Raw genomic sequence first — 27948 nt, forward strand, 5'->3', positions numbered from 1 at the left:
GCTACCCTGGCACCTGGTCCTGTCTTGTTCTCCAGCATGGTGTGTCTGAGGCTCCCTGGAGGCTCCTGCATGGCAGCTCTCACAGTGACACTGATGGTGCTGAGCTCCCCACTGGCTTTGACTGGGGACACCCAACATAAGTGCACATTGTGGGTGCTGAGCTACTATAAGGTGGGTAAAGTAGGGTGCTAAATTTGTCACTGTGCCCAGGCCATGTCCCTTAAGAATTTGTGATGTTTTCAACAGGGATTTCCCATCTTTATCATTGGATCCCAAATTATTTCCACCACAAAAGGAGCTTGGCTACTTGCCCTCTCCATGAGACTGTGTAAGGGGCCTCCGTATAGGCCATTTCTTCTCAAATCTCCACCAATAAAACCTTCGCATCCCATGTCCTCAGGGTCTTTAGAGGATTTAGAAATAAGGATGCTAAAATAAATTCCCCATACAGCACTTCCCTTTATTATGATGACTTATGTCAGACAAAAGGAGGTTTTTTTCTGAAAATTTTGTGGGAGTCAAGGGAATTCAAAGGGTCTCTCCTAGATGATCCTGGGTTATCTCCTCCACAGGACCTGTGGTGTTGGCCCCTCTTCCTCATATGTGAGGATGGACCCAGTGGCCTCCCCATTATCTCCTTTCTTTTCTTTCTGAACTCCAATGTTTATAAAGCCTGTTTCCCTGTAGCGTATGTAGGTTTTTTGACAAAAGTCATACTTAGTGCTCTTTCTTTCTTATGGAGAAAAATCCCTGGAGCTAAAGCCGAGATCTTTAGTACTTGGAGTCACCCTACAGACAAAGAATATCTATGAGGTATTCTTTGGTGCCTAAAGAACTTAAGGCATCCTCTGAAAACCTGGCCCAGGTTAGTTTTATTATGAATCTTTTTTAACCTTTCTATACTGGCTTCTCCTACATCTCCTACATGCTCTAACTAGACTCCACAAGAAGAGATTCAATGAATGTAGGATAAATTATATGAAATTCTGTTTCGTAAGTCAAAAATAGTCAAATATCAGAAATTTGCTAAGGTTCAAACTATATACTCTGAGTGGAGTTAGCGAGACAATGTGGACATTGTTCACACCTCATAGGGCTGAAAGTCAATGAGCAAGTCTTGGAAACTCATTGTCTTACTCGGGTCTTGTCCTAAATTTTATAGGTTCACCCATCATGCCCTCAGCTTTTCTTAATTAGCCATGTCTGCGTACCTCTTCCTCCAGTTTCTCTCTATTTTTCCCCAGCTATGTTGTCATTATTTCCTGAAATCCTTGAAGCTTACAAAGACCCAGAGCACTATGAGGTTCATCACAAGAGATAATTTCTTCTTCTTTTGAGACAGGGCCTGGCTGTGTCACCCAGACTCTAGTGCAGTGATGTGATAGAGGCTCACTGCAACCTCTGCCGCCAAAGCTCAAGTGATCCTCCTTCTTCAGCCTCCAGAGTAGCTGGGACTACAGGCAGGCAACCATACCCAACTAATTATTGTCAGTTTGATAGAGACTGCGTTTTACCATATTACCCAGGCTGGTCTTAAACTCCTGGGCTCAAGTGATCCTCCTGCCTCCCAACATGCTAGCATTACAGATGTGAGCCACCATGCCCAGCCAGAAAGAGTTGAATCTTAACAAAAAAAAATTTCTTTTTTCTTAAAATTACTGTTTCCTTGGCCGGGTGCAGTAGCTCATGCCTGTAATCCCAGCACTTTCAGAGGCTGAGGTGGGCAGATCACGAGGCCAGGAGATCGAGACCATCCTGGCCAACATGGTGAAACCCATCTTTACTAAAAATACAAAAACTATCTGGGCGTCGTTGTGGGTACCTGTAATCCCAGCTACTCGGGAGGCTGAGGCAAGAGAATCGCTTGAATTCGGGAGGCGGAGGTCGCAGTGAGCCCAGATCACGCCACTGCACTCCAGCCTGGCAACAAAGCTAGACTCCGTCCCAAAAATTAAAAAATAAAGAAAAAAAATAAAAAATTACTGTTTCCTTATGTGTGAATTCTTCTTCCAACTAGAAGGAGGAGAAAGAAGAAGGTTGCCTATATTTCTCACAGGGAAGAGAAGGGGTCTAGTGTGACCTCAGAATGAAAGAGTGCTGGAGCTTGAGCCCCTTCTTGCTTTCCAGGATCCACACAGTGATCAGCTCCCAGAACTCTGGTTTATTCATATGAACCACAGTTATTTTTATCAGTAGCTACTGTATTCTGGGCTCCCTTCTGGTTCAAATCATTCTATTTGAGTAAGATAGAGTGGGTTGGTCCTTACACATGGAAGTTTACACAATCATAGAGGAGATAGACAATAATGTAAAAATCATTTAACAATGAAGAAAATTTCAGAGAGTCATCGTGCACAGAAGAAAATACATCAGGTTTATGGAAAGAGAGAATTGGATTCACCCAACTTTGGTTCATATGGTTAGGCAGCTCTACCTGAGAAAGTGACATTCAGCTGAGACAACAAAATAAGTAGGCAGTCATGTGAAGATCTAAGGGTCGAATGTTCCAGGGAGACACAATGGGGGGAAAACCCTGATGTCAGAATTTATGTGCAGGGACAGAAAGAAGGCTAGAGGGGCTGACATAGAGGAAGCAAGGAAATGGAGAGGCAGAAGATGAGGTAGGATGCAGAGAGGAAGTTAGGAGCCTCATTATATTAGGCCCTGGTGTTCATAGTAAGAAATTTTAATTTTATTTAAACAGATATGGGAAGCTACTGGACGGTTACAAGGAGAGTCAATTTATATTCAATTTTTAAAACTAATTGTAGCTACTCTGTGGGGGGTTGGATTGCTGGGGTTCACAGGTGGTCAGGAAGCCTATTTAGGATCACAGCAGGGAATCCTCAGTGAAAACAGGCTCATGGCTTCCTGGTGTGCATTAGTGATAAAGACAGTGAAAGAGTCTCCAACTCCCAGCGCGAGCGACACAGAAGACCGGTGATTTCTGCATTTTCAACTGAGGTACTGGGTTCATCTCACTGGGGAGTGCCGGATGATGGTTGCTGGTCAGCTGCTGCAGCCCGACCAGCGAAAGCTGAAGCAGGGCGAGGCATTGCCTCACCTGGGAAGCGCAAGGGGGAAGGGAATCCCTTTTCCTAGCCAGGGGAACTGAGACACACAACACCTGGAAAATCGGGTAACTCCCACCCCAATACTGCGCTTTAAGCAAACAGGCACACCAGGAGATCATATCCCACACCTGGCCGGGAGGGTCCCACACCCACGGAGCCTCCCTCGTTGCTAGCACAGCAGTCTGTGATCTACTGGCAAGGCAGCAGCGAGGCTGGGGGAGGGGCGCCCGCCATTGCTGAGGCTTAAGTAGGTAAACAAAGCTGCTGAGAAGCTTGAACTGGGTGGAGCTCACAGCAGCTCAAGGAAACCTGCCTGTCTCTGTAGACTCCACCTCTGGGGACAGGGCAATAACAAACGCAGCCAAAACCTCTGCAGACGCAAACGACTCTGTCTGACAGCTTTGAAGAGAGCAGTGGATCTCCCAACATGGAGGTTGAGATCTGAGAAGGGACAGACTCCCTGCTCAAGTGGGTCCCTGACCCCTGAGTAGCCTAACTGGGAGACATCCCCCACTAGGGGCAGTCTGACACCCCACACCTCACAGGGTGGAGTACACCCCTGAGAGGAAGCTTCCAAAGCAAGAATCAGACAGGTACACTCGCTGTTCAGAAATATTCTATCTTCTGCAGCCTCTGCTGCTGATACCCAGGCAAACAGGGTCTGGAGTGGACCTAAGCAATCTCCAACAGACCTACAGCTGAGGGTCCTGACTGTTAGAAGGAAAACTATCAAACAGGAAGGACACCTACACCAAAACCCCATCAGTACATCACCATCATCAAAGACCAGAGGCAGATAAAACCACAAAGATGGGGAAAAAGTAGGGCAGAAAAGCTGGAAATTCAAAAAATAAGAGCGCATCTCCCCCGGCAAAGGAGCGCAGCTCATCGCCAGCAACGGATCAAAGCTGGACGGAGAATGACTTTGACGAGATGAGAGAAGAAGGCTTCAGTCCATCAAATTTCTCAGAGCTAAAGGAGGAATTACATACCCAGCACAAAGAAACTAAAAATCTTGAAAAAAAAGTGGAAGAATTGATGGCTAGAGTAATTAATGCAGAGAAGGTCATAAACGAAATGAAAGAGATGAAAACCATGACACGAGAAATACATGACAAATGCACAAGCTTCAGTAACCGACTCTATCAACTGGAAGAAAGAGTATCTGCGATTGAGGATCAAATGAATGAAATGAAGTGAGAAGAGAAACCAAAAGAAAAAAGAAGAAAAAGAAATGAACAAAGCCTGCAAGAAGTATGGGATTATGTAAAAAGACCAAATCTACGTCTGATTGGGGTGCCTGAAAGTGAGGGGGAAAATGGAACCAAGTTGGAAAACACTCTTCAGGATATCATCCAGGAGAACTTCCCCAACCTAGTAGGGCAGGCCAACATTCAAATCCAGGAAATACAGAGAATGCCACAAAGATACTCCTCGAGAAGAGCAACTCCAAGACACATAATTGCCAGATTCACCAAAGTGGAAATGAAGGAAAAAATCTTAAGGGCAGCCAGAGAGAAAGGTCGGGTTACCCACAAAGGGAAGCCCATCAGACTAACAGCAGATCTCTCGGCAGAAACTCTCCAAGCCAGAAGAGAGTGGGGGCCAATATTCAACATTCTTAAAGAAAAGAATTTTCAACCCAGAATTTCATATCCAGCCAAACTAAGTTTCATAAGTGAAGGAGAAATAAAATCCTTTACAGATAAGCAAATGCTTAGAGATTTTGTCACCACTAGGCCTGCCTTACAAGAGACCCTGAAGGAAGCACTAAACATGGAAAGGAACAACCGGTACCAGCCATTGCAAAAACATGCCAAAATGTAAAGACCATCGAGGCTAGGAAGAAACTGCATCAACTAACGAGCAAAATAACCAGTTAATATCATAATGGCAGGATCAAGTTCACACATAACAATCTTAACCTTAAATGTAAATGGACTAAATGCTCCAATTAAAAGACACAGACTGGCAAACTGGATCAAGAGTCAAGACCCATCAGTCTGCTGTATTCAGGAGACCCATCTCACATGCAGAGACATACATAGGCTCAAAATAAAGGGATGGAGGAAGATTTACCAAGCAAATGGAGAACAAAAAAAAGCGGGGGTTGCAATACTAGTCTCTGATAAAACAGGCTTTAAACCATCAAAGATCAAAAGACACAAAGAAGGCCATTACATAATGGTAAAGGGATCAATTCAACAGGAAGAGCTAACTATCCTAAATATATATGCACCCAATACAGGAGCACCCAGATTCATAAAGCAAGTCCTTAGAGACTTACAAAGAGACTTAGACTCCCATACAATAATAATGGGAGACTTCAACACTCCACTGTCAACATTAGACAGATCAGCGAGACAGAAAGTTAACAAGGATATCCAGGAATTGAACTCATCTCTGCAGCAAGCAGACCTAATAGACATCTATAGAACTCTCCACCCCAAATCAACAGAATATACATTCTTCTCAGCACCACATCGTACTTACTCCAAAATCGACCACGTAATTGGAAGTAAAGCACTCCTCAGCAAATGTACAAGAACAGAAATTATAACAAACTGTCTCTCAGACCACAGTGCAATCAAACTAGAACTCAGGACTAAGAAACTCAATCAAAACCGCTCAACTACATGGAAACTGAACAACCTGCTCCTGAATGACTACTGGGTACATAATGAAATGAAGGCAGAAATAAAGATGTTCTTTGAAACCAATGAGAACAAAGATACAACATACCAGAATCTCTGGGACACATTTAAAGCAGTGTGTAGAGGGAAATTTATAGCACTAAATGCCCACAAGAGAAAGCAGGAAAGATCTAAAATTGACACTCTAACATCGCAATTAAAAGAACTAGAGAAGCAAGAGCAAACACATTCGAAAGCTAGCAGAAGGCAAGAAATAACTAAGATCAGAGCAGAACTGAAGGAGATAGAGACACAAAAAACTCTCCAAAAAATCAATGAATCCAGGAGTTGGTTTTTTGAAAAGATCAACAAAATTGACAGACCGCTAGCAAGACTAATAAAGAAGAAAAGAGAGAAGAATCAAATCGACGCAATTAAAAATGATAAAGGGGACATCACCACTGACCCCACAGAAATACAAACTACCATCAGAGAATACTATAAACACCTCTACGCAAATAAACTGGAAAATCTAGAAGAAATGGATAATTTCCTGGACACTTACACTCTTCCAAGACTAAACCAGGAAGAAGTTGAATCCCTGAATAGACCAATAGCAGGCTCTGAAATTGAGGCAATAATTAATAGCCTACCAACCAAAAAAAGTCCAGGACCAGATGGATTCACAGCTGAATTCTACCAGAGGTACAAGGAGGAGTTGGTACCATTCCTTCTAAAACTATTCCAATCAATAGAAAAATAGGGAATCCTCCCTAACTCATTTTATGAGGCCAACATCATCTTGATACCAAAGCCTGGCAGAGACACAACAAAAAAAGAGAATTTTAGACCAATATCCCTGATGAACATCGATGCAAAAATCCTCAATAAAATACTGGCAAACCGGATTCAGCAACACATCAAAAAGCTTATCCACCATGATCAAGTGGGCTTCATCCCTGGGATGCAAGGCTGGTTCAACATTCGCAAATCAATAAACATAATCCAGCATATAAACAGAACCAAAGACAAGAACCACATGATTATCTCAATAGATGCAGAAAAGGCTTTTGACAAAATTCAACAGCCCTTCATGCTAAAAACGCTCAATAAATTCGGTATTCATGGAACGTACCTCAAAATAATAAGAGCTATTTATGACAAACCCACAGCCAATATCATACTGAATGGGCAAAAACTGGAAAAATTCCCTTTGAAAACTGGCACAAGACAGGGATGCCCTCTCTCACCACTCCTATTCAACATAGTGTTGGAAGTTCTGGCTAGGGCAATTAGGCAAGAGAAAGAAATCAAGGGTATTTAGTTAGGAAAAGAAGAAGTCAAACTGTCCCTGTTTGCAGATGACATGATTGTATATTTAGAAAACCCCATTGTCTCAGCCCAAAATCTCCTTAAGCTGATAAGCAAGTTCAGCAAAGTCTCAGGATACAAAATTAATGTGCAAAAATCACAAGCATTCTTATACACCAGTAACAGACAAACAGAGAGCCAAATCATGAATGAACTTCCATTCACAATTTCTTCAAAGAGAATAAAATACCTAGGAATCCAACTTACAAGGGATGTAAAGGACCTCTTCAAGGAGAACTACAAACCACTGCTGAGTGAAATAAAAGAGGACACAAACAAATGGAAGAACATACCATGCTCATGGATAAGAAGAATCAATATCGTGAAAATGGCCATACTGCCCAAGGTAATTTATAGATTCAATGCCATCCCCATCAAGCTACCAATGAGTTTCTTCACAGAATTGGAAAAAACTGCTTTAAAGTTCATATGGAACCAAAAAAGAGCCCGCATCTCCAAGACAATCCTAAGTCAAAAGAACAAAGCTGGAGGCATCACGCTACCTGACTTCAAACTATACTACAAGGCTACAGTAACCAAAACAGCATGGTACTGGTACCAAAACAGAGATATAGACCAATGGAACAGAACAGAGTCCTCAGAAATAATACCACACATCTACAGCCATCTGATCTTTGACAGACCTGAGAGAAACAAGAAATGGGGAAAGGATTCCCTATTTAATAAATGGTGCTGGGAAAATTGGCTAGCCATAAGTAGAAAGCTGAAACTGGATCCTTTCCTTACTCCTTATACGAAAATTAATTCAAGATGGATTAGAGACTTAAATGTTAGACCTAATATCATAAAAACCCTAGAGGAAAACCTAGGTAGTACCATTCAGGACATAGGCATGGGCAAAGACTTCATGTCTAAAACACCAAAAGCAACGGCAGCAAAAGCCAAAATTGACAAATGGGATCTCATTAAACTAAAGAGCTTCTGCACAGCAAAAGAAACTACCATCAGAGTGAACAGGCAACCTACAGAATGGGAGAAAAGTTTTGCAATCTACTCATCTGACAAAGGGCTAATATCCAGAACCTACAAAGAACTCAAACAAATTTACAAGAAAAAAACAAACAACCCCATCAAAAAGTGGGCAAAGGATATGAACAGACATTTCTCAAAAGAAGACATTCATACGGCCAACAGACACATGAAAAAATGCTCATCATCACTGGCCATCAGAGAAATGCAAATCAAAACCACAATGAGATACCATCTCACACCAGTTAGAACGGCGATCATTAAAAAGTCAGGAAACAACAGGTGCTGGAGAGGATGTGGAGAAATAGGAACACTGTTACACTGTTGGTGGGATTGTAAACTAGTTCAACCATTATGGAAAACAGTATGGCGATTCCTCAAGGATCTAGAACTAGATGTACCATATGACCCAGCCATCCCATTACTGGGTATATACCCAAAGGATTATAAATTATGCTGCTATAAAGACACATGCACACGTATGTTTATTGCAGCACTATTCACAATAGCAAAGACTTGGAATCAACCCAAATGTCCATCAGTGACAGATTGGATTAAGAAAATGTGGCACATATACACCATGGAATACTATGCAGCCATAAAAAAGGATGAGTTTGTGTCCTTTGTAGGGACATGGATGCAGCTGGAAACCATCATTCTTAGCAAACTATCACAAGAACAGAAAACCAAACACCGCATGTTCTCACTCATAGGTGGGAACTGAACAATGAGATCACTTGGACTCAGGAAGGGGAACATCACACACCGGGGCCTGTCATGGGGAGGGGGGAGGGGGGAGGGATTGCATTGGGAGTTATACCTGATGTAAATGACGAGTTGATGGGTTCAGCACACCAACATGGCACAAGTATACATATGTAACAAACCTGCACGTTATGCACATGTACCCTACAACTTAAAGTATAATAATAATAAATAAATTTAAAAAAAAAAAAAGACAGTGAAAAACACGAAGTGGACAGACTCCTCATGCGTTTTGCTCAGCTTGTTAATTGATTACTGTAAAGGGGATAGAACAATCAAGCTTATTCCTAAGGATTTTGTCTTGACAAATAAGTGGATGGTGGTGGTGTTTATTGAGATAGGGAAAATTGTGGGAGGAAATTATTTGAACTGGGTGGTTGGAAATGATTTATTTACATTTATGTGGAACAATCAGCAGGTCAATGGAATTTAAGAGACGGTGAGTCCGGGGCTGGAGGTATTTATGTTGACGGCATCAATACGTGGACTGTGTTAAATTCCAGGGAGTGGAAGAGATTACATAGGGTAATAGCTTGTGTGTAGAAAAAAGAAAAAGGCACAGGCCAGCAAAGGGGACAGAGGGGTAGCCCCAGGGATGCTGGAGAAAAACCAAGAGAACATAATGTATGTAAGTCAAGGAAAATAGATCTTTTTCAAGAAGAGGGGAGAAGTCAGTGAGTATCACTAAGTGGGTGAAGTGAGAATGTGAGAGAGGAGCAAGTGCTGGGTTTGCTGGAGTTGATACTTGCAGTCAATGGAGTATCCAGGATGGAAAATGGATTGGACCATTTGAAGAGCATGTAGAAGAAGTGAGGATGAGGTTAAGGTTGACTGTTTTGAGTAGAGAGCTTCAGGGAAGGTCTGTGCTGTGGGTTCAGGGAGTCAGCTGGATCTAAAGGAAAGGGCTAAAGAGGCTGAAGAGAAGGAGGAGGACCTGTGAACCAGAGATGCTCAGTCATTAGTGGCAAGGAAATACAAGAGGGTCCCTGTGTGCCCTGGTGACTGCTCATGCAAAATGTCACATGGCCAGTATTTCATACAGTCCATATTTATTTGTGAGGTAGAATATACCAGTTATTACTCTAGGTCATGAGAATGGAGTGATGATTGAAATGAATCTGGTCTCCATCGATATATGCCATGTAATATTTTGCGGTGACTGTGTACCAGGCCTTTGATTTTCAGTATGCGATTTCAATAAGGATCCTGTTGTATCTGTGGTGTTTAAAAACATATACATCTCTGGAATCTAAAATTGAGAAGATATAAGTAAAACCCAATATCCCAAATGTAGTGCTGGAAATCAGATTACAGTTTAAATCTGAGCATGTAGAAAGTCCCTTTCTCCTATGTCAGCAGATGTCTTTTGTGTGAGGTTCAGGTATATTGCTTTATTAGACATAAACCAGTGTTTCTGCCCTATGTTTTCACAATGACAATTCTTTATGAAACTAATAGAAGAACAGAAAACAATTGCAAAATCATGATGAAGATACTAATTGCTTTAGAATCAAGGAACAGGAAAAATAATGTGAGCTTCAGTTAAAGGGATCATAAAAATTAAAATGGAAATATATTTGAGTGTTTATTATGTGGTCTGTGCTAACAAGAGTCATTATTTAATTTTATGCTTAAAAATAATCCTGTGAAGATGATGCTATTATTAAATGCATTTGACTAATTACAAAAAGGCTTATGATTGGTAAAAATTGACCCAAGTAGAAGAGGTCATGTTTCCATTCAGATTTTCTGATTCTAGAGATTGAGAGTTTGTCCATCATTAGTGAGTAGTGACCAGTTTGTGCCTGAATTACTGAAAAAATCTCTGATATTCATATGTACTAGGTTGTTTCTTGAAGCGGGAGCAGAAATGCAAGGGCTGCTAGTTCCAATGTATAGGAGGAAATTTCGTTCATTTTGCATTTATCATTTTAAAAGTTCTATATGTCTATCCTGGGCATGTGTTGAAGAACACAAGGAAGCATTAAATCACTCCTTGTTCTGAGGGTTGACTAGGAAGTTGACCTGGGGTTGCCAAATAAAATACAGGTTCCTAGTTAAGTCTGAATTTCAGATACACACCGTAATTTATTGGAAATCCAAATTAAAGTGAGCATCCTCTGGTTTTATTTGCTAAACCTTTCAACCCTAACTGGGACACATGAGCATGGATTACAGTGTTAATCATGCAAGCCACAGTGACAGCGACTTCACACATGTTTATTTGTTAACTTTCCCTCTGTAAAGAAAGTGCTTAGATAATTTAAGAATAAAAAGACAGACATTTTTGATCCAGGGTGCACACCTCTCTGCATCATTTCAAAAGGGCAAAGGAAGCTTTGTGAAGGTCGTACTCAAAGTCTAGGGACCTGCTCATGTTTTGTAAACTGTCTGTATAAGAATGTCGTTTTTTTTGTTTCTCCCTTTCTGAGGCAACTTGACTACAAAATTGAGAGTTCTACCTCTGGCCAAGGCTGGAAATTTGATGCCTGCCAGTATTGTTAGGAGTAGGAGACTGAAAAACGTGAGTTAGTTGGGGCATTTAATGGGAATAAAATAGCTGTGGTTGTGATTCACTACTACAGATAATTAGTGGACCAGTGGCACAGAAATTAAGAAAGAAGGTGCTATGAAAGATAAATGATATGATTTGGTGATTGATTGGTAAGGCAAGGAAATCAGTAAATCTTGGTTCTCAACAAGTGCATTTTCTGGAAACATAGCACTGTATTGGGACCAGAATTCTACAACACTTTCATTTTATGTAGGACCAAGAGTTTCAATGGGTATTTTTCAAAGTAATTCTCAGTTGCTCCATAACTAATAGTGGCTTGTTCAACACAGATATTTTCAGATGATTCACACCCATGGTTCTTGCCCAGTGATAGTTCACCACCCCTCTCCTCCCTCCCATCTCCCTTGGGGAACGTGTGGCAATGTTTGAAGGAATTTTTGGTGATCACAACAGGGATTTCTTCTGATATTTAATGAGTAGAAGCCAGAAACACTGCTAGAGAACCTACAATGTTCACAACAGCTTCCATCACCAACAATGAATTATCTGATCCAAAATGTCAATAGTGCTGAGGCTGAGAGCACTGGTTCACACTGTGCTCCTTCTGAAAAGTCTAGACTTACATCTTTTATACACTCAGCACCCAATTCACTTCTTTATGCTTCACTTTTGCTTGTTTCATTATAAAAAACTAGACAGTTGCATACATTCAACCACTTTCTTATTGAATCCATTTAATGTGGAGAGCCGGAGGCTGGAGAATTGCGACCAAGTCAGCATTCCACTGAGGCTATATGATCAAACAGCAAACTGTTTATCATGAATACAGAATAGGGGCAAACTCTCCTCTGTGTCAGCTGCCAGAAGGTTTGCTGAGGGCAATCACTCCATGGCGTGGGGCTCCTTGAGGTTATCTACTGGGACATCTAGAGCTTGTTATTCAAGGAATGCAGTCTTGCAAGCCTGCTCTGGATCAAGCAGCAGACCGACAACCACCCCCTTCTCGCTATCTCTTTTCAATAAATACGAAGGGAACTGAAAGGTCAGATTCCTTGTTCACTAAGAACAAGGTGCCCCCTGACCCCTTCTTCCAAATTTACTCTTCTGTCTTTTGTCTTTATTCCCACATTCATCCTCCTTTGTGCAGTCCAACAGGGTCCACAGCATAGTGGCGTTCAAACAGTGACAGGGCAACGCCATAGTGGTTTCCAAACACAGGGACATGAGAATGTGAACAGAGAAGGTCTGCTGGGGCAGAGGAACTGAAATTGACTAGACAAATGGGGACCCCGGGATGAGTCTGCTGGCAGGAGATATAAGGTCAGTGCCCTAAAGAGGTACTGGGAGCAGTGCTTTAAAGAATTACTGGGAACAGGAAGTTTTCTCAATCAGGGTAACATGGGGCAGAATTTGTCTATTGAAGAAAAACATTATGTGCAGTTGCTTAAAGTTTTGTTGAAACAATCTGGTGCTCAGGTTAGATCTAGACATTAACTAAGTTGCTGCAGGAGGTTATTATGCTTAACCCATAGTTCCTACAGACAGGCACTCTTGATATGGAAAATTGGGACAGAGCAGAAGGATTAAAATGGGCTCCACAGAAATGTCTCAAAGTTGATCCTTCTGTTTTCTCCACTTGGAGTTTACTCCGTACTGTCCTTCTGCCATTATCTCCTTCTGATTTTGCTGGACAGCAGGAGTGATGCTCTGAGTCTAAAAATCTGAAAGAATCTGTTGTCCCTCCCACAGCTTCAATCAAAAATAAAAAACAGGAGAGGGAGGATAAAAATTGGCCTATACCACCTCCTCCAATAGCAGAAACATCTGTACTGCTTCCTTCAGTAGCAGAAATAGAGACCCCAATACAAAGAATTTTACACTCTGCTGCCATAGCTGGAGAGCCCTTAGGACCTTACACTTTTCCTATTTCTGTAAGGCCTGATCCAAATAATCCATAGCAACTTATTCATGAACACACTCCACTAGAGTTTAAGTTGTTGAAGGAATTAAAACGAGTGTGATAAACAATGATGTACCGAGCCCATTCACTTCAGGATTGCTAGAATCTGTATTTGAGCTATGCGCCTTTACCCTTTGATTTAAAGCATTTGGCTCACTCTTGTTTGTCTCCTAGCGCACACCTGACATGGAATTTAAATTGGCAAGGAATGTGTGCAGACCAGGCTAGACAGAATCGTGTGGCTGGACACAGAGACATTACACAGGACATGCTATTAGGTAATGGCCCTTATTCAGACCCGGAACATCAAAGGACACTCCTAAACACCAGCAGTGTGCTCAGGCTGCTAAATGCACCTGGGCCACAATTCCAGAAGAGGGAGTCCCAGTACAATCCTTTTTACACATCATGCAAAGGTTGCAGGAACCTTATGCACAATTTCTTGCATGATTACAAGAGGCAATGAAGCATCAGATTCCTCACACCACTGCTGCAGAAACACTAACCTTAACTCTAGCTTTTGAGAATGCAAACGCAGATTATAAACGTGCATTGGCACCCGTGAGGTGTACAAAAAACTTGGGAAATTTTCTCAGAGCTTGTCAAGATGTGGGAACTGAGCTTCACCACTCTACAATATTAGCTCAGGCAATGGCTAATTTAGCAGTTGACAAATCTAAAAGAAGCCAAGGGTCAAATCCTAAAATAGGAAAATGTTATAATTACGGAAAAACTGGATATTTTTTAAAAGAATGCTGCCAGATCTCAGGACAGAAAGGACCTTACAATGCAGTGCCTCACCCAGCAGAAAAAAGCACCAGGACTTTGTCCCCGCTGTAACCAAGGAAATCACTGGGCTAATCAGTGCTGCTCAAAATTTCGTCAAAACAGCACCCCCTGTCAGGAAACTAGAAGGGGGCCTGGACCCGAGCCCCTCAAACAATGAGGGCATTTCCAGTTCAGACCACAGTCCCACTTCAGGGATGGGTCTCAGGAGAAACATTGATTCCTGGTGTTCCTCACTCCAGGAACACCAGGAAGCACAGGATTCGATCTCCTTGCCATAGAAAAAACTACATTCGTTGGAGGAGACAAACCTACCAAAGCTCCCACTGGCATTTGGGGACATTTACCAACAGAATACATGGGACTAATTTTAGGCAAAAGACCCTTAATTTGCAAGGCATCACTGTAGTCCCTGGAGTAGCTGACTCCGATTATGAAGTAGAAATTCGAATAGTTTTAATGTCAAAAGATCTTTGGATTTTTGAACTGGGAGAATGTATTGCTTAATTGTTGCTTATTCCCTGCAAATTACACCCTTCTCCACGAAAGGAGAAATGAGGAAATAAAGGGTTTGGGAGCACAATTACATGGGAAATCTATCCCAGCCCATAGCCTCTAATAGACCCACCTATGTAGTACAAATTAAAGGAAAGAAATTTTATGGGCTTAAAGATAGAGAAGCCGATGTGTCAGTAATATGCACTAAGGACTGGTCCCCCAGTATGGTCTCTCAGACTAACCTCCACATCCCTACTGGGAGTAGGAACAGCTAAAAGTGTTCAACAGAGTGCTGAGATTTTACCTTGTCTTGGTCCAGATAGTCATGTCCTTTTCAGCCTTGTGTTGCAAATATAGCAATCAATGTATGGGATTGAGACTTATTTACAACTTGGAATGTGAGTCTTACAAATGAAAAGTTTGATAACCCAGGATTTAAAATGTTGAAGGACATGGGATATCAGAGTGGGAAAGGTTTAGGGAAATTCCTACGAGGAAAACCTAACCCAATATAAATAACTGGAAAAACTGATAGAAAAGGGCCAGGACGTCAGGATTTCTGATGGGGGTCATTGATGTTTCTCCTCCACCCTCTGCCTTATCATTAGAATGGCCAGTGACAAACCCATACGGGTGGATCAACGGTTCCTATCTCAGGAGAAACTGACGTAACTTTAGCAACTAGTGTAAGAACAATTGGACACAGGACTATAGAGGATTCAGTTAACCCCTGGAATTCACCAGCGTTTGTTATTCCAAAAAAGTCTGGAAGATGACAACTGCTGCATGATTGGAGAGCTGTTAATGCAAAAATTAAACCAATGGTTCTGTTACAGCAAGGTGTGCCAACTCCAGTGGTCATTCCTAGAGACTGGCCTCTTGCAACAATAGATCTTAAGGATTGTTTCTTCACTCTACCATTACAAGAGAAGGATAAGTCTCGATATACCTTCTCTGTGCCTTCTATTAATCAAAGAGAACTTGTTTCTTGCTATCAATGGAGAGTTTCACTCCAAGGCATGCTTAACAGTCCTACGCTATGTCAGCATTTTGTAGGACAGGCATTAAAGGAGCCTCGAAATATGTTTCCTACTGCTGACATCATTCATTTTATGGATGACATTCTTTTGGCTGCTCCTACAGATCAAGTCTTACATCAGTTATTCTGAGAAACAAAGCGGGCTTTAACTAAATGGAATCTCAAAGTAGCTCCAGAAAAAGTACAAACAACTTCGCCATACCATTACTTAGACAATATTGTTACAGTGTACGGCCTCAAACAGTAGTTCTCCATAAAGACAGGTCACAGACTTTAAATGATTTTCAACAGTTGTTAGGGGATATTAATTGGCTGCACCGGATGCTAGGTATTGCCACTTATCAATTTACACATCTTTATCAAACCCTGCAAGGAGATTCTTCATTAAATTCCCAACGGCAACTGATCAAAGAGGCAGAAACTGAGTTACAGCTTGTAGAACAGATGTTTCAGCAACAACATGCCTCCTGGCTACAGCCACAAAAACCTTCGCTTTTACTATCCCTCAGACAAAATTTTATAAAGTCTATTCTTTCATTCTTCCTGCGATTACTCATCACAAGCCTATTGCATGTGGACAAACCTATTTTACTGATGGCTCTTCCCAAGGTCGTGCAGCTATTTATGGACCCAAGCATACTCAAGCAATAATGACCTCCTGGGTTTCAGCTCATACTCAAACAATAGTGACCCCCTGGGTTTCAGCTCAATGCTCAGAGTTGATTGCAGTCATTCACGTTTTATAGCTCACAGCTTCAGATCTTATCAACATTGGCTGTGATTCATCTTATGTTGTACATGTAGCCAGTCATATAGAAACTGCTATAATTAAAAGTACTCTAGAACCAGAACTACTTAATTTGTTCCTAAGACTTCAACAAACTATTCACTCTCGTGCAGCTCCTTTTTGTATTTCTCATATTCGCTCTCACACACAACTTCCTGGAGCACTATCTCTAGGTAATGATAGAGCAGATACATTGATTGGTTCTGTGTTTCAGCAAGCTCAAGCCTGTCATGTATTACTACATCAAAACACCTCTGACCTTACTCATATGTTTCGCTTGTCTCACAGCCAAGCTAGGTCTATAATAGAAGCCTGTCCTACTTGCCAGCATGTCTCTGGAGCCACACCTGTAGAAGGATGTAATCCACGAGGCTTGGCTCCAAATGAAATTTGGCAAATGGATATTACACACATAGCAGCAGCCTTTGGTAAGCTTCATGTGCCTATAGACACTTATTCACATATGCTGCATGCTACATGTCAAACAGGTGAGACAGCTGATCATGTGCGGCAACATTGTCTGTCGTCCTTTGCTCATATGGGGATACCTAAACAATTAAAAACTGACAATGGATCTGCTTATACTAGTCATGCTTTTCAAAATTTCCTACAGCTTTGGGCTACAACCCATAAAACAGGAATTCCTTATAATCCTAGAGGACAAGACACTATAGAGCAGGCACATCAAACATTGCAACGCATGTTGGAAAGACAAAATGGAGGAGTAGGAGACAAGTTACCACTGCAATCAAAGTTACATGTAGCCTTATTTACTTTAAACTTTTTGACTGCTGGTATGGATGGTAAGGCTACAGCAGAAAGACATTGGCCACTGTTAGAGAAAAAGAGGAGAGGTTTTCCAAAAGTGTTATGGAAATCTCCAGAAAAAGCACAATGGAAAAGTCCGGTGGATTTACTGACATGGGGATGAGGGTATGCTTGTGTTTTCACAGGAGATGGACAAACCGTGTGGGTGGTTGCCTTAAAGGTGCATGCGACCATGGAACAGGAGACTGGAGGAGTCCAGGGCAGCCAGCGATGGGCCCGGTCCCTCCATTAGGAGCCATGAGCCAGCTGAGCCTGAGTGCGAAGACAGAGAGAAGGCTGATCAGAGTCACAACAACATCAACCCCCATAAACTGGGGGCAACTCAGGAAAACCATGCAGGAAGCTAAGAAACTACTGGAGCGTCAGGACAGGCAAAAACCCCTGATTCCACGTTCTTGGCTATGATAACCATAATGTCTTGTGTGGTATGTTTTCCTTGTGCAGAGGCAAAAATATATTGGGCATATATTCCTAATCTCCCAGCAGTACGGCCTATACCCTGGAGTGACACTCCCCCTGAGATCTATCATGATCAGGGAGCGTCGACTCCAGGACCCCTAACTCCCCCTGACATAGAACAGTTAGACTCTCAGAACAATGTCATCAATTATACCGCTCCACTGGAAGGACCCCTTTGTGTATCGCCGCAAAGACGTCGTTCAGCCATAGCTGTCTTACAAACTCAAGCTCAAACATAGTTGAGTCACTATGGAAAAACCATGTACTTGTTAAGTCTCAGTTCTATTAATGTAACTGGTGTGCTAACTGACCATTCCCAGGCCAGTCGCCCTAATTGTGCTGACCATAAGGAATAGATTCCCTTCAATAGGTCCTATCCCCCTCTGTGGACCCAGTGTCTTGGCCCACTGGCTAAAAAACAATCTATGTTAACTGGAGATATTGTGGGTTGGGGACCTAAAGGTCAACTAGATGGAAAAGCTAATAATCAGCAATCATGGCACAAACTTCCCTGGCATTGGTGGCGAGCTCATAATCCTTCTTTGTACCACACCAGGCTCCAATCCCATTCTGCTGCCCAGATTGCTTGGCATGGAGCAGGCTTTAGCCTGCCTCTTCCTCAGGGGCATTATCTAGGGAGGAAAGGACCAATCCAAGAGATGTTATGGAAGGCAGCACTCACATTTATGAATGGCAGCATCTGGGTTGGATACTATCCAATAATAGCAATAGTAAGCAACACAGTTTTAATGTTACATTTGTAGGGAATATCACCACTCAATTTACGGTTTGTGTTTTCACCTGTAAATCTTGCCAGTTATATCACTGCATTAATCATAGCACTTTGCAAACACATAATATCTCTACCTTGATAATTTTGGGTCGTATCCCTTGACTATGGACTCCTGTTAGTCTGTCCAAGCCTTCGACTGCCACACCTGCTTTGCATTATGTGAAACGTTTTCTAACTCAGCTTACTCATCATACCTGTAGAGTCTTAGGCATGATAATTTTTGCCCTTGTTTTATTGGTCACACTAATAACTTCTGTTGTGATGTCCTCTGTAGCTTTGCACAGTTCTGTTCAAACAACTTATTACATGGAGAACTGGAAGTGTACGGCCGACCAGGCATGGCTACTTCAGAATAAAATTAACACTGAGTTAAAAACTGAAGTGGTAATGTTGAAATCCATGGTTCTATGGTTAGGAGAACAAGTACAAAGTTTACAGTTGCAGCAGCAATTGCATTGTCATTTTAATCACACTCATATTTGTGTAACCAACTCAGAATGTAACCAAAGTGAGTATCCATGGGACCTTGTGAAAGTCCATTTGCAGGGAGCTTTCACATCCGACATCACCTTTGATATTGGTGAATTACAAAACAAAATTCTTGACTTAAATAAGCAAACCCAAGAATTTCAGCCTTCTTTATAAGCCTGGACTGAATTCCAGCAAGGCCTGGAGAGCCTCAATCCTTGGACCTACCTAAAACACTACCATAACATCTCACACGTAATTCTGGGAATAATGTTGTTTTGTCTCTGTCTTCTGTTCATAGTCTGTAAAACTGGATGGACCACCAGTTGGAAAATGAGAGCTGCCCAACCTGGCCTTACATTCTTTCAATTAATACATGAACAGAAAGAGGGAAATGTAGAGAGCTGGAGACTGGAGAATCGTGACCAACTCAGCATTCCCCAGAGGCTATATATCAAACAGCAAACTGTTTATCATGAATACAGAATGTGGACAAACTTGCTTCTGTGCTGGCGCCAGTAGGTTTGCTGAGGGCAATCACTCCCTGGTGCTGGATTCCTTGAGGTTATGTACTGGGACATCGAGAGCCTATTGTTCGAGGAATGCAGTCTTGCAAACCTGCTCTGGATCAAGCAGCAGACTGACACACACCCTCTTCTCGCTATCTCTTTTCAGTAAATATGAAGGGAGCTCAAACCTCAGGGTCCTTGTTCACTAAGAGCAAGGTGCCCCCTGACCCCTTCTTCCAAATGTACTCTTCTGTCTTTTGTCTTTATTTCCCTGTTTATCCTCCTTGGTTCAGTCCAACAGGGACCATGGCAATTTAGTCAATGCAAGATCAATACCTTCATATTTATTTTTTGCCGTATGCAATATTTTTCAACATTTTCATGAGTTATTGGTCATCACTATCTCTATTAACTTTCAACAGTTTGCCCTTGTAAGTCACAAATAGTGATGCCGCTGCAATTATTCTTCACTAACATGCCTCAGATTTCTGTAGTGATTCTACTTTAGATATTATTCACAATGTAAAATGTTTCTATTTATTCATTTCACTTTTACCCACAGGATTATTTTAAGTGATTTTTGTCATTTTCACACTTCAATAAAACATAAAGACAAAACATCAAGCATATATACAAAGTGTTTTACATATGTGTATATTTCCACACATATATGTATGTATGTTTATATGTATTGAAACTACAGAAGCACTTGTCACCAATGAGAGCTCTGAGACACCTTTGACCACTTACCCTCATCAGATGAGATTTGACAAATGAGTTTTGGGAACAAATTTCTTTTAACTGAATTTCTGAGCTATGTGGATTTAGAAATGCAAAGGAAAGTTTGTGAACATTTACAGGGATCATGGTTTTATTCTCCTTAAAACTCTTCGATACTTTCCCACTGTCTTTAGTATAAATCCAAAATCCTAACACCATCCACGAGACTCTTAATATCTGGCTTCTTGTGATTTCTCCAGGCTCATCTTTTACCCTCTTTCCTCTCAGCCTCTCCACTTTAGTGACCTTTGTTCTAGTTTCTTGAAGAAGTTCATCAATTCAAGCTTTTGTACATGGGATTTCCTAAACCTGAAATGTGTCTCCCGCGTTTTGTCCAAACAGACACAGGCTCCACTCTGCCGCCCTGGCTCACACCGGCTTAACCTGTCAAGTCCCATCTGAACTGTCACTCTTCAGAGGGTCCTTCTCTGGCACCCTAATGTAATTGAGATAATCCTATTATTCTCTGTTCCAGAAACCCAGACTTCTGATATTTCTCATTCCTGTCTAAGCTCTTGTGTGTTTGGTTTTTGGCCATCGCTTTCACTGCTCTTTAAGCTCCCCCAGTAGAGTGGAGAGATCTGTTTTCCCTTGTTTGGATTCCTAGAGGCAGCGCAGGCCAGGCACAAGGTCAGCACTAAGGAAGTGTTCACAGGGTGATCGCGGTGGGTGCTGCTGAAGGAACCGGTAAAGCCTGTGGGATGAGAGAAGGAGCAGAGAGTGTCTTTGGGGTGGAGGCTCCCAGGAGGAGGTTGCGCGGTCTGCGGTGCTTGGCAGATCCTCCTCCAGCTCCTGCTTGGAGGTCTCCAGAACAGGCTGGAGGCAGGGAGGGGATCCCAAAAGCCTTGGAATCAGTGGTAGTTTTCCCGCCTGGTCCCCCAAACCCCTGTACGCCTCGGGAAGACAGAGGATGAGCCCCTGGGCTGTACGTGGTCAGGGTTGCAGGTGGGGCGGATCAAGGTTCCCAGCGCCCGTACCCCGCCCAGGGAGCCCTGGATGGAGGCGTCGGTGTCAGTGTCTTCCTCGGAGGCCATCCCTGTGACTGGATCGTTCGTGTCCCCACAGCACGTTTCTTGGAGCAGGCTAAGTGTGAGTGTCATATCTTCAATGGGACTGAGCGGGTGCGGTACCTGAACAGATACATCCATAAACGAGAGGAGAACCTGCGCTTCCACAGCGACCTGGGGGAGTTCCAGGCGGTGTCGGAACTGGAGTGGCCTGTCGCAGAGAACTGGAACAGCCGGATGGGCATCCTAGAGAAGCGGGACAAGGTGGACATCTACTGCAGATACAATTATAGGGTTTTTGAGAGCTTCACAGAGCAGCGATGAGGTGAGAGTGGTAGGTGGGGGGCCCTGAGTCCCAGTGAGCTGGAAATCTGAGTGTGTGTGTGTGTGTGTGTGTGTGTGAGAGAGAGAGAGAGAGACAGAGAGACAGAGAGAGAGAGAGAGACAGAGAGAGAGAGCCATCTGTGACCATTTAGAGTCCTCTCAATCTCCAGCAAGCAGTTCTGAGGGCACAGGTGTGTGTATAGAGTGTGGATTTGTCTGTGTGGCTGTTGTGGGACGGGAGGCAGGAGTGGGCTTCTTCTTATCGTTGGAGGTCTCTGTGGGGAGGTGACATGGGAGGTGGGAGCAGGTGGCTGGACAGAGAGGAGACCTTGATTGTCCTGGATCCTTAGAGATGCAGGGAAGGGAAGTGTAAGGTGTATGTGGTTGGGGTGAAGGTTTAGGGGAGGAGAGCTGAGGGGTATATAAGGTTCGAGATAATGTGAGGGGGCCAGTTCCAGACTGTCCCTGGCACACACCCTTCATGTAATCTCTGAAATAAAAGTGCATGGTGTTTGTTTGCAAAAGCATTAGATTAACATCCAGGGGAACGGAGGAGAACTCTGAGGCAATTCTGAAGCTTATTTACGTCTAAATTTCTTTTTTTGTTTGTTTTCTTAGTGTGTATATTTTTACATAGCTGAAATGATTGTGAAACAAACTTCTTGAATTAAAGTTTTAACACATTGTTATTATTTTATTATAATGCTAAAAGTTTTCTAGTAGTTACGTATTATTCTTTTATATATAATAGTTGTGACACAGCTTACCTCACTTTCTCTTTTGTTGACCTTTATTATGACATTCTCCAAAAGCTGAAAATGTATGTTTCTGGTTAATTTTTAATTTATATTTTTTGATTTGTAATTCTTTTAAATAATTTTGACCTATTTGTGTGCCGGTTATAATTACTGCTCTAAGAATTCCCTATTGTATTTGGTAGGTAATGGACAATAATCTATTGTCTCTTATATCTAGGGCTTAGTATTTTTCTCAGTGACTTTGTGGATTCTTTGTACTGTAAGATTATTAACACTTTCTTGATATTTTATTCAGCATTTTCTCCAGTTTGTGGTTTGTATGTTGATTCTGAAAATTCTTTTCCATGTTAAGGATTTGAACGTTTTTTGTTTGTTTGTTTTTGGGTTTTGTTTTTTGTTTTTTTGAGACAGAATCTTACTCTGTTGCCCAGGCTGGAGTGCAGTGGCACGATCTCGGCTCACTGCAACCTCCACCTCCCGGGTTCAAGCGATTCTCCTGCCTCTGCCTCCTGTGTAGCTGAGATTACAGACACGCACCACCGCGCTCGACTAATTTTTCTGTTTTTAGTAGAGACGGGGTTTCACCATGTTGGTCAGGCTGTTCTCAGACCAAACTCCTGACCTTGGCCTCCCAAAGTGCTGGGATTACAGGCTTGAGCCACTGCACCCGGCCTGAACGTTTTTATTTAATAAAATATATTGCAAAATTTTATTAATGATTTACAATCTATCTTAAATCTACCATGTTGCGGTATTGTTGTCTCCAGGTTTCTCCTTTCTTCTCACAAAAAATTGTATCGTTGAGAGTCTGCTAGTGTCAGGGATTTTCCTGGGCATAAGCACCCAAAGTAATGAGTCCCAGACCCTGCCTCGATCCAAACGTCCTTCTGGAACAAAAATCGTTTTACAATGATAGGTCTGATAATAGTTATGTTTGTTTTGCACGGGAGATGCATTGATCAGCTAATGTAAATATAAGAACTTTCAAAATTAGAGTGACTTTCCTTAATCCTTCTCGCTGCTTTAGGACTCATGCCTTTCTAAGAGAAAGATTTGGAGAATCAGCCGGGCGTGGTGGCTCACGCCTGTAATCCCAGCACTTTGGGAGGCCGAAGAGGGTGGACGACGAGGTCAGGAGATGGAGACTATCCTGTCTAACACGGTGAAACACCATCTCTACTAAAAATACAAAAAATTAGCCAGGCATGGTGGCATGCGCCTGTAGTTCCAGCTACTCCGGAGGCCGCAGCAGGAGAATCACTTGAATCCGGGAGGCGGAGGTTGCAGTGAGCCAAGATGGCGTCACTGCACTCCAACCTGGGCAACAGAGCAAGACTCTATCTCAAAAAAAAAAAAAAAAAAAAAGAATTGGAGAATCATTTCTGCTTGTTTTGCACAGGAGATGCATTGATCACCTAAATGTAAATATAAGAACTTTCAAAACTCAAATGACGTTCCTTAATTCCTAAATCTCAGGATTTTCTAGGAATATAAAGATTTGGTGAATCATTTCTGTCTGTCCCACGTTCCCGGGTCAGAACCATTTCTGTGGTGTTTTAAGGTGTGAGTGCATGGCGCCAGTATTCCTAAAAATTCATACTCGGTTTCCTCATGTACCCTACTCTGTCCCTTTATCTATCCACATTGTTTTAAAACATATTCTTCTCTCAAGGTGTAAGAGTATGATAAATAGGTGCCAAGTCGAGCACCCAAGTGTGATGAGCCCTCTCACAGGGGAATGGAGTGAGAAGCTTCTGACCTCATAAATTGACGGCTATCTTCAGTCATTGTTTTATATATTTTATGTAAATTATCCTCATATAACCCCAAGAGGTAAATTAGTATAATTAACCTACATTATATGTGGGAAAAGATGAGACACAAAAGAATCAAAACACTCTTCCAGGATCAACCAGTAAAAGGCAGACCTTGGATTTGAACCAGGCGACCTGGCTCAGAAATCAATTTTAATTACTACACACTGTACTTTCAAAGATTTGTAAACACGTTGACAATGCATGCCAATTTCAAGCTAGAAGAAACAAATACAATTTTTACAACATCTCTCAAATCTAATGGGTCCTCACTATCAAGATTAAATTCCAGACTGGTGATGCTGTAAGGCCACATGACCAGCTGTGCTGGAGGCCTGGTCAAGGTCTGGGTTTACAGAGAAGCAGACAAACAGTCAAACAAGGAGACTCTAACTTCCTGATTCATTCTCTCTACCTTTTTTTCTCCTAGTCCAAGCTAAGGTGACTGTGTATCCTGCAAAGACCCAGCCCCTGCAGCACCACACCCTCCTGGTCTGCTCTGTGAACGGTTTCTATCCAGGCAGCATTGAAGTCAGGTGGTTCCGGAACGGCCAGGAAGAGAAGGCTGGGGTGGTGTCCACAGGCCTGATCCAGAATGGAGACTGGACCTTCCAGCCCCTGGTGATGCTGGAAACAGTTCCTCGGAGTGGAGAGGTTTACACCTGCCAAGTGGAGCACCCAAGTGTGACCAGCCCTCTCACAGTGGAATGGAGTGAGCAGCTTTCTGACTTCATGAATTTCTCACCCACCAAGAAGGGGACTATGCTAATCTCTGAGTGTCAGGTTTCTCCTCTCCCACATCCTATTTTCATTTGCTCCATGTTTTCATCTCCATCAGCATGGTTCACTGGTGGTAGCCCTGTAATAGTTTCTAGAAACACTGGTACCTCCTGGAGAAGCAGTCACGCCTGCCAGGCAGGAGAGGCTGTCCCTCTTTTGAACCTCCCCATGATGGCACAGGTCAGGGTCACCTGGTCTCCCTGGGCTCCAGGCCCTGCCCTGGGTCTGAGATTGTGTTTCTGGTGCTGTCGATCTGAGTTGTTTGTTGTGATCTCAGAAGAGGAGATCACAACAAGAGAAAAGTGTAGGGGCCTTCCAGACATGAGGGGAGTCCAATCTCAGCTCTGCCTTTTATTAGCTCTGTCACTCTAGACAAACTGCTTAACCTCATTGAGACTCAGGGTTTCTGTGGATCAGATTTTGAAGTCGTGCCTTACATCAAGGCTGTAATATTTGAATGAGTTTGATGCCTGGACCTTGTAACTGTTCAGTGTGATTTGAAAACCATTTTTCCCCCCAGAAACGGCCAGTTATTTCAGTTCTTACAGGGCAGCCTTCTTCTCCATTTTGAAAGCTCTGAATCTTAGAGTCTCAATTAAAGAGCTTCAGTTTGGAATAAACATCACTAACGCTGGCTTCCTCTCTCAGGAGCATGGTCTGAATCTGCACAGAGCAAGACGCTGAGTGGAGTCGGGGGCTTTGTGCTGGGCCTGCTCTTCCTTGGGGCCGGGCTGTTCGTCTACTTCAGGAATCAGAAAGGTGAGGAGCCTTTGGTAGCTGCCTCTCTCCATAGGCTTTTCTGGAGGAGGAAATATGGCTTTGCTGAGGTTAGTTCTCAGTATATCAGTGGCCCTGGATAAAGCCTTTCTTTCCCCAAATGACCTCCAATGTCCTGATAATCCAGAAATTATCAGTGCATGGTTTCTATGTCAAAGCATAATAGCCACAATAGCTTGTGGCCTGCAGAGATGAGAGAAAGATTAACGAGTAGGGATCCTTTGGTTCCAGATCCTGGAGCAAATTAAGGAAGAGCCACTAAGGCTAATGAAATTACACTGGATCCTGTGACAGACACTTCATGCTTCATGGGTCACATGTCTGTTTCTGCTCCTCTCTGCCACGGTTGGTGTGGGTGGTGGTGACAGAGAAATCTCAGGTGGGAGATCTGGAGCTGGGACACTGTGTTGGAGGACAGATTTGCTTCCATATCTTTTAAGTGTATATCTTTTCCTCTTTTTCCTAGGACACTCTGGACTTCTGCCAACAGGTAATACCTTTTGATCCTCTTTCAGAAACAGATTCGGTTTCCCTAGAATGATAGCAGCGGTCATAAGGCATAAGACAGAAATAGTAGGAAAGACTTTGGAGACTTTGGATCCAAATTTCTAATCAGGCAATTTACACCAAAACTCCTCCTCTCCACTTAGAAAAGGCCTGTGCTCTGCGGGAGTATCGGCTCGGGGAGACTTAGGAACCTTGTTTTTCTTCTTCCTGCAGTGCCCTCGTCTGAGTCGTTGAAAGCAGGAAAAGAAGCTTTTAGTAAAGCCAGGTCCGAAAACACTTTCCTCTGTCTCTGCAGGACTCCTGAGCTGAAGTGCCGATGCCACATTCAAGGAAGAACCTTCTGCCCCAGCTTTGCGGGATGAAAAGCTTTCCCGCTTGTCTCTTATTCTTCCGCAAGAGCTTTCTCAGGACCAGGCTGCTACTGGTTCAGCAACTCTGCAGAAAATGTCCTCCCTCGTGGCTTCCTCAGCTTCTGTTCTTGGCCTGAAGCCCCACAGCCTTGATGGCAGCGCCTCATATTCAACTTTTGTGCTTCCCTTTACTAAACCTTTCCTGCCTCCCGTGCATCTGTACTCCCCTTGTGCCACAAATACATTACATTATTAAATGTTTCTCTAACATGGAGTTAAAAATCATCTGGTCCATTTGGCTGCAAGGACTGGAAATAAGAAAAAGGGAAGATTATTTCCCAATAGAATAATGGTTTTCATGTGCATATAATAAGTATGTGAGGTAAATGCACATGTTAAATAGCTTGATTTAGACATTCCACACTATAGGCATATATCAAAACTTCATGCTGTACAACATAAATACACTATACAATTTTTACTTGTCAATTAAAAAAGTAAGCCTAACATTCAAGAAGGCAGTGCATAAAAACTGAGAACAGACTATAACAACCGAAACAAACTCAGCAAACATGAGGTGAGAAACCAGCCAGCAAATCCATCAGAACTTTTTCTTAACCCCGCCTACAATATTCTGAATCTATACCTTTAAATTAGTATATAGTTTTTCATTCCAGAGACTTCAATAATATAGTATTATCAAAGGACTTGCACAGATTTCAGAGAAAGGCAAATTTAGAAGACGGAGGGTTCTCCATTGTGTTCTGAGAGTCAGCATCAAATATGTCAAATCTGAAAGTACATAATCAACTCAAAAGTTTACTTCAAAGAAATAATCATTTGAACATGATTTCTCTACTATCAGAGACAACTGTTATTTTCAATCAAATTAAATGTTTATTTTATGCATATTTTATTTTTAGTTATATGTTATTGTACATACATGGTAGTGCACGTATGTATAAATTCTATAAGAATATAAATCCTATAGGAATATATTAAGCTGATAATTATGTCTGTTCTGTTTGATCCCAGAGTTGCAACAAATATGCTTTATTCCCTAAGTTTAGGAAATGATTTGTCTCATTTTATATGAGACTTGTGGTGTGGATTTCTAAGGTAGAACTAAAATGCGTGGGATGAATATTTGAATGAAGATGCTTCTGTTGCAAATAGCAGGAAATCCCATCTAGTGGACTTTTCTTTCCTTTAACCCGTTATCTCACATTGCCGGTAGATCCAACGCTGGGCATCTCCGGGGTTCCTCAACTTAGGAGGCCACGGGCATCAGCAGTGATCCTGGAACTTCATAGCTCATCTCTGTCACACACAGCACGTCCGCTTTCCTGAGGTGGTAGGAGGACCTCCGCAGCAGC

General features: G+C 42.4%; 1 protein-coding gene and 1 pseudogene across 2 annotated transcripts in view; both read left to right on the forward strand.

The window, feature by feature from the left end:
• On the forward strand, positions 1–27663 carry LOC716685 (HLA class II histocompatibility antigen, DR beta 4 chain-like; annotated as a pseudogene). Its single transcript, XR_013416574.1, has 6 exons — positions 1–136; positions 21321–21587; positions 24589–24870; positions 25587–25697; positions 26182–26205; positions 26518–27663. The product of XR_013416574.1 is annotated as an HLA class II histocompatibility antigen, DR beta 4 chain-like (transcript).
• Positions 1–27948, forward strand: part of LOC705588 (HLA class II histocompatibility antigen, DRB1-4 beta chain-like) — a 117421-nt gene that overhangs the window by 23239 nt on the left and 66234 nt on the right. The gene's annotated exons all lie outside the window — the stretch shown is intronic.

This window comes from Macaca mulatta, chromosome 4 (genome assembly GCF_049350105.2).
Source record: "Macaca mulatta isolate MMU2019108-1 chromosome 4, T2T-MMU8v2.0, whole genome shotgun sequence".
Taxonomy (NCBI): Eukaryota; Metazoa; Chordata; class Mammalia; order Primates; family Cercopithecidae; genus Macaca; species Macaca mulatta.